Source organism: Uloborus diversus, chromosome 2 (genome assembly GCF_026930045.1).
Source record: "Uloborus diversus isolate 005 chromosome 2, Udiv.v.3.1, whole genome shotgun sequence".
In the NCBI taxonomy this organism is placed as follows: Eukaryota; Metazoa; Arthropoda; class Arachnida; order Araneae; family Uloboridae; genus Uloborus; species Uloborus diversus.
The window spans coordinates 88,854,841-88,863,456 of NC_072732.1; positions in this window are offsets into that span (position 1 = coordinate 88,854,841).

Here is an 8,616-nt window from a genome sequence, read left to right on the forward strand (position 1 = left end):
TTACGAAAGACAGTTAGAATGCATTTCGAAGATTAAAAATAAAGAAAAATTTCCTGGGATATGGACCCTCAAATTTCTCCTCACTCTAACATCATCAAAAAGATCGTCTAAAACTGTACTCTTAGAGCTACAAGTTCGAAAAATAGACAGGTGAGCGACACCGAACCTCTTCAATCCTAACATTACCAAAGATCGTCTAAAATTCGTTTTCAAAACTAAAAATTTCGAACAATTTACGGGGGAGAAACCCCCGGACCCCCCTTTACTTCGGAGTTAATACTATGCTTAAGGTTTGTTCATATCGGCTTCCTTTTAAATCAGAAATCCTATACAGCCGCCGCAGAACAAAGAGTACTTACAGAAATACCACTTTGAGGCGACGATTTTCCATACATTTGTTGAGAAAAAAAAGGCTGTAACCTTCTCAATAATTTTTGCTCTTATGATAAACTTATGTCGCCTAGTAAAAATTCTTTAAAAAAATGTTCTGCTGTGAGCAATAAGATGCTTTACTGTGTGTCTGTAAATTCATCGGTTGACCGATAAGATAACTTTATTGCATAACTGTCCAGGACCTTCTAAGGCGCTAACAGCTGCCTGTAATAATAGTCTGTAGGGGGACAATGAACACGTAAAGGCAGGGCCACCTCCAGGGATGGCGTAGAACCGTGGCTGCCAATTTTAATTTAGGGATGAACAAAGTAAAAAAAAGAAAACCTTCTCAGTATTAAAAAAATTTAAATAGAAGTAACAAAATACCAAGTGGAATTCCCGTGACAAAAAAATTTTCTCAACAAAAATTTGAAAGAAAATGCAACCCTTGAATATTAAACCTTTAAATATTATTTAGGAACATCCATGGTTCTTTATTATAATTTACCTAACTAAAGGCAGCTAAAATTTTTCGAGACATTCTGACAAATAAAAAAAAAAAAAAAAAATCAAGCAAAAAAACTTTTTAACAAAAATTAAACCGCCGAAAAAACTGAAAAGCAAAAAATAATAAACCATTTTAATTAAACCTTAATAACTAAGTTCTTAAACTGATGTAAGTATACCTAAGTATATATTTTTGTAATAATTTAGAGTTTTTAATTAACCTTAATAACTCAGTTCTTAAATTAATGTAAGTATACCTAAGTAGTTTTGAGTCGGTGCCAAACAAGCAAATTAATTATTTTTGTAAAGCGTGAGGCGCAGCGGTGGCGTATGGCGACACGCCCCTTCGCCGGAAAATGCCGAGCGTTCACGAAGTTAAACTCGAACGTCGTCGAGTGGTCTCGAAGAAGCACGTGTCGAGTATTTGGCTGCTACTGAGCTTTTGCCTCATATACAACAGTCAAAATGTTTATATCATTGTTCATCATACTGAAGAAGGATTTTTCATCTTGTTAAAAGCTCAAATAAATGGTTTTGTGGGTCATAGTATTATTCAGCGTAAGTATGGCATAACAACTGTAGCAGTTAATTGCATACATGATCCTGAAGATTTTTCTCACTGGTTGTTTGCCTCTCTCGTGCGAGGTCCCAAAGGTTTCAAAGCTCCAACGAGAGGTACGTATACGATCTACTAGTATTCATGATCTAATGATGGCGTGTGGCGGGAACATTTTTTGAAACATTTATGTTTATCGCCGGACATTTCACATTACATTGCTAATTTTATTTGGTTATTTCTTTAAATTTAGGTAATTTAGGGATCTTTATTTATTGTTTGGCACCGACTCAAAACTACTTAGGTATACTTACATTAATTTAAGAACTGAGTTATTAAGGTTAATTAAAAACTCTAAATTATTACAAAAATATATACTTAGGTATACTTACATCAGTTTAAGAACTTAGTTATTAAGGTTTAATTAAAATGGTTTATTATTTTTTGCTTTTCAGTTTTTTCGGCGGTTTAATTTTTTGTTAAAAAGTTTTTTTTTCAGAAATCAGTTCGATTCCGACTCCACAAGCACTGGCAGAGTTGCGGACTTGAAGGGAAAATGACCGACTCCGATTTTTGAAATTTGAAACCTTCGACTCCCGATTGCGACTCCGACTCCTTTACCTCAAAATCAGTCCGGCTCCGACTCCGCAGACCTACTTGAATTCACGGGTTTCTAAAAAATGAGAAGCAAAGGGATGAAAGTAGACTTTTCCAATGTTTGAGTGAAACGCGTTTAAAGTTGCAGTCCTAGGTAGACTTTCATCAAAAAGTTTTCTAAATCATGCTGTATAGCAGCACTTACCAAGGCTACTAGTAATCTCTCTTACTCCAAAACAAAGGAAAGGTTCATCTATTACTTGTACTGGAGAGCTGCAAATTTTTAATTTTGCCACTCGCATCTCTTTGCTTCTCACTGTCTCTAAGGACCTTTAATCTTCAGAATTTTCGATTTTCTGGAAAAAATATATGTTATGCATAATTTTATTCTGAACAATTTGATACCTTATTTATTACCATACGCCAGAAACTTTTCGAGTTATTGTAAAAATGCGTAAACTTTCCCCGTAGAGATTTATGTTAACAGCAGCTGTTTAAACCTCTTTTTCTCAGGTGCCGATTTCTTCGGTTTTCTCGTTTTGCGCGCATGATATTTCAGAAAGTTTTTCATATATTTCCGTAAAACTTTTCATGCATATTTGTCTGATACATCTTAACGATCTGAACCTGAATTTCAACTAAAAAATTAAAGTTAATATTTAAAAATAAATATTTTTTTACCCAAAATTTTGGAAAATTTTGATATTAACTTACCAAATTTCAAAAAAATAAATAAATAATTTTAAAAAAATAAATAAATTTAGGTTCAGGTCATAAATATAAACCAGATAAACATACATTAAAAGTTTTACGGACATATATAAGAAACTTTCTGAGATATCATGCGCGCAAAACGAGAAAACCGAAGAAACCGGCACCTGAGAAAAAGAGGCTTAAACAGCTGCTGTTAACATAAATCTCTATGGGGAAAGTTTAGGCATTTTTACAATAACCTCGAAAAGTTTTTGGCGTATAGTAATAAATAAGGTATCAAATTGTTCAGAATTAAAATATGCATAACATATATTTTTTCCAGAAAGTCGAAAATTTTGAAGGTTAAGGGTCCTTAGAGCCCTTAATTGACTTTCGAGGCATTTAGCCGGCTAGATGCTTTTTCAATTATTAAACCCAACTTCAGCCTTTGCATAAAAGGTTGGTGAAGAAAACACTTGACGTCTGAAACCCGCTAGACTTCGAAAACGGTGCGGCTCTAGTTCATTTTTAAAAAGAAAAATGAAGTTTCGGCGATATCAAAGTTTCGGCTTTTCCGTAAAACGTGTTTCTTTACAGCAGCACTCGCTTTGCGGAGAAACCTTCTCGGCCACAGGGAAAGGAAAACTCGTATGAAATGGTTACAATTCCAATTCAAATGTAGATTTAGACTCGCAATTGTACAGCCGTCAGAAAAGATACAACGCTATTAGCCTACGTATTTTCTTTTCCTTTTTTTGTGTGAATTTCTAAAAGTTTATGCGAAATAAAATAAATAAATGTTTGTTTTCTAAGTAATTGAAGAAAATAATCAGTTTAATGCAGGAATACACGTTGAAGCAAAAAATTTTCAATACTGGCAATAGCTGACTATTATTTGTCAGCAACCGACACGATTCTCGAAAGCTAAATGATATATTTTAAAGTAAAATAAAATAATAGTTTAAAAAACTAAAAAAAAACACGCTTTCGTAGCAAAATGAACTAAAAAGTGAAAAGTGATATTTGGATGATAGTAGTTGACCAATCACTTAATTTTAATGTAATACAAAAAAGCGTGGGGTGCTGTCTATTTACATTTTTGCTTGGACAACAAATGGAAGAAATTCAAGACAACTGATAAGAAGCCCCCCACGCTTTTTTTATATTACATTAAAATTAAGTGATTGGTCAACTACTATCATCCAAATATCACTTTTCACTTTTTAGTTCATTTTGCTACGAAAGCGTGTTTTTTTAGTTTTTTAAACTATTATTTTATTTTTCTGTTTTTTAGTCTTTTGTTGGAGAATTATCAGGCAAAGTTTTTTTTTTTTTTTTTTTTTTTTTTTTTGTGCGGTATTTGAAAATTTGAATCAGATTGGGACTTAATTGACAAAATTATTTATGAAACGAGTGCGAGGTAATATCTCAAAGTTAAGACAAGGGCACCCCCGATGGGAAGCTACTGTGAGTCATCGATGTATGTTTGCGGAAATCATATTTACATTACTTTGAAAATTTGAGATGCTTTTGAATAAAAGTTTTGTTCAACAATGGTCTCATCAGCAATAAATTTCCAATTGAAGGCTCACCTCAATTTTGGCATGAAATTAGTTAAAAACAGTTATATTTCATGTTCTAATTACCTTGGAACATTGGAACAAATTTTGTCTGATGCAGAAAAATTAAAGGTTTTTGTAGATATTTTTAAATAATTTTTGCGAGTATTTTTAATGTATTTTTTTAAATTTTTCCTTTTTCACATTGTTGGATTTATGCCAAAATATTGATTAAAATTGGAGGAAACTCACAATTAAAAGAGTTAATTAATTTGATTATAGAATATTGCATTGTTATCGGGTCTAATATCGCGTGCCAAATTTCAAAAGAATCCGATCGCAGGAAGTGGGCGAAATTTGAGCTGCAAGATTCCGTTACAAGATACATACATACATACATACATACATACATACAGGTGAAGCTAATAAAAGCGTGTTAAAAATGGATAATTTACTTAAAAGAAAACGAAATTTCTTAGGCGAAATCAACACTTTCTTAAAACTTTTCCACTACAAAGTCTTTAAAGCAAAATAATATAATAATAATAATAATAATAAAGCCAGCCGAGAACTATTTCCTACGTTTAATCGGCTAGAATTTATTTCTGACCGATTAAGCGCTTTGTAACGAAGGATTGGTTTCTAGAAAAACTAATATTCTTTTCGTTCGTTTATTTCTTTCAAAGAAAAAAGGGAAACCTGTAACTCATTTTGTTTAATATGTAGTAAGAGATTTTATAAATAAGAGATAAATGAAATTTACGTCCATTATTGCAATGCATAATTTGCATTTGTTACAATGGGCGATGAAAACAATGCAAAAAACAAATTAAAACTAGTATGTTGTGGCCATCACGAAACTTTCTTCTATATTTTTCTTTTTTTTTTCTGATCCCTCCCCATGCTTGACGAGGAAGCAATATTCCCAACAAAAACAAAATGACACATGCAAAAACTTGATGACCATCCCAATGTCTGAATTATTACAAAAGCAAAGCAAAGAGCGAAAATTGAAAGTTATTTTAAAAGCCTTGCTTGAATTAATTACAAATATTTTATTTTGTTAACAAACATGAGGAATAGCAATCGCGCGTAACTCAAAAAACGTCCCATTGCTTCACCCCCCTTGGAGGAATTCGCGCCAGAAACCAATGGGCACAAGTTCACATAGGGGCACATATGTGTACCAAATTTCGTTCAATTTCATGCAGTAGTTTTTTCTGTAGAAAGACCACAAAAAACGGGTCACACACAGACGTGACACACACACACATACACACACATACATACACACACACACACACATACACACACACACACACACACAGAGACAGACAGACATTTTCCAAAAATGGTCGAAATGGACTCAGCACACCTCAAAACGTTCGAATCCGTCAAAATTCGAAATTCGAAAATTTGCACGAATCCAATACTTTCTTCTATATATTAGATATAGAAGAAAGTAAAAAAAGTTGAGTGCATTCAGATCCGCTGATAAGAAATCATATGTTAAATTCTCATTTCTTTTTTATGAATCTTTGATATTACTTCATTTATTTGTACAACATTTCCGATTGTTGGGGAGCAGTGTACCGCTGATACTCGAAAGAGAAATTAAGCAATCCCGTATCAAGTGCTGCCCATACTGGAATATACTGGAATATACTGGAACAGTAGAAGCACTTACATTTTCGAGAGCCGTAATTTTCCCGAAAATGAGGATTTCGGCGATTTCACAAGTTTTATAAACACAGAACTAAAAGTTGGAAAAAAAAAAAGAAAAGTATTTTGAGTTCTGAAATTTTGAATTCAAATTATGTTTTTCGCAATCACGAACTGCGACAGGACCCTACTCATCGGAGTTATTGCTTCTAGAAACGGCTCCTGTCCCCCCAATCCTGCCCCTCCTCCTGGCCGGTTACGTGTGCATAGTTGTGTGTGTGTAGGTTTGTGTGTGTGTGCGTGGACCTGTGTGTATGCACGTAGGCGTGCGTGAGTGTATGTGTTTGAAGTCATGTGTTTGTATGTGTGTGAGCGTGCGTGTGCACTGTAAAAAAAAAACTGTAAATTTTGAAGAAGTTATCTGTATTTTTTACAGAAAAAAACTGTTAGTAATAAAATACAGGATTTTCTCTGTTTTTTTTTTGAATCTGTAACCGGTTATAAGCGTTAACTGTTACCATCGCCTCACCGCGTACTTTGTTTTTCTTCGAAATTTCGCCCGCCTGTTTGGATTTTGGTTCTCGTGCTCGAGTTTTTGATCTTATATTTATTTAAAGCGAGTAAGTCTTAAATCGTTTGCAACTTCCATTTCATTGCATCCTGATCAATATTTTATTATTATGTTTTTTTGTCATCTGTTACAGAGGCATATTCGGAAATTTACCTTCGTATACATGTATTTCGTAGTAGTATAGTAAATATTGAAATGGATTTATGAAAGTATAGTTTCATTTTTTAATCTTCATAAAATAATAAATCAGCTTGAATAAATAATAAAAATGCGGAAGATTTCTGTAAAATAAACGGAAGAAAACTGGCGTCCTGGCTGACAGTTTTTTTCCGTAAATTTTACAGATTTTTTTTACAGTGATGTGTAGGACATGGACGCCTCCGACCAGGAGAAGCGGATAGCTGCAGAGGCCGGTGGGCGGTGGTGCTGGTGTGCCTGGTTCAAGCCGAAAAAGGAACCACAACATCAAGGACGGTCAAATGAAAGCAATAAGCAATCGTGATTGCTCAAAAAAAAAAAAAAAAAGCAAATTTTGCGAGGCTTAAATTTCGGCTGTTGCAACTGCTTCGCGAAAATTAAAGCCTTGAGAAAATCTCTACATAGTATAAAATGAAGTTCCCAAAAAGCGTCTGTGTGTTTGAACTCGCAAAACTCGAGAACTACCCGACCGATTGTGCTAAAATTTTCACAATTTGTTTCCTTTAAGTCCTGAAAAGGTTTGCAGACGAGTTCGAATACAATTCGATGAATAGTTCTTGTTTTATTACGATTTACGTCCAATTTTCACATAAATTCTCAAATATGGGGGTGAAAAATGACTTGCACATATCAATATTACATATCGTTAGAAAGGGTAGAATTTTCCGCGTTCTACACAATTTGTTTCAATGCTCTAACTTTATTACGGCGGTAGTTATTTACGTTTTTAGCTCGAATTTTTTTAGGCTTAGCTGAAATTTAGGCACTACTTTCTTCATTAAATAGATCAATAAAAAGTGAAGGAATTGTCCCACAGCTTTCTTTTTGACGCCATTGGAAAAAGCGACCTTTTTTACTCCAGATCTGACTCGACCTATGGTCTAAAAAATAAGCTTTTATCTCGAAAGGAAAAAAAGTTACAAGCCTTTTTAAATCAAGTTTAAGAAATCTCGATTCCATTCAAATTGTGAACCATTTTCTTTCGCATTTTAATTCCTTAAACTTATTTTATTTTGTGTTTCCATGGTTACGCATTTTAAATCCATCTTTCTCATTTTATTTTAATTTCTTAAAAGTATTTTAATATCTGTCGTCATTGTTTGGAAGAGAAATCATGATGTTTTTTTTTTATTTATTTTTTACGCCTGATTGTTGAATATATATCACTAGACACAATTTTTATTTTCAAGGTAGACCGGGCAAAGCCGGGCAACGCAGCTAGTGTTGTATATGTATTTTTTTTTTTTTTTCAGAAGCACATGATTACACTGCACAACCTCCTGTAAACTTACCTTCCCCGGGAATCCGCTTTTCAATCTCGGAAACCCTTTCCACTTCCGTTCTTTCCTTTCCTTCTTCCGCATTCGGTTCCAATTTCTTCAGCTCCTCGTCGACGTCGAATCTGGAACATACACCACAGCGTTTCTATGACGACCATTCACTGTTTTTAAGTAGAGAGATCTGGGAATAAGCGTATTCTCCCCCCCCCCCTTTACTTTCAACCAGGGGTGTTCCCATCGGGTATACTCCATATACGCCGTATACTCTCAAACACTTTTTAGACAAATAGCGAGGTTAACCCCCAGTTTCAAAAAAAAAAAAAAAAATAAAATAAATAAATAAATAAATAAATAAAATTAATTAGAATTTTGACATCTTGAATTCAAATTATGTTTTTCGCAATCACGAGTGTGTGTATGTGCTTGTGTGAAGGGGTTATGTGTATGTGTGTGTTGGCATGTGTGTGTGTGTCTGTGTGCTGGCATAAGTGTGTGGGTAGTTGTGTGCATGAATGTGTGTGTGGGGGGGGGGTATGTGTACGTGTGTGTAAGCATATGTTTGTGTCTGTGTGCAGGCATGAATGTGTGGGTAGTTGTGTGTATGTGTGCGTATGTTTTTGT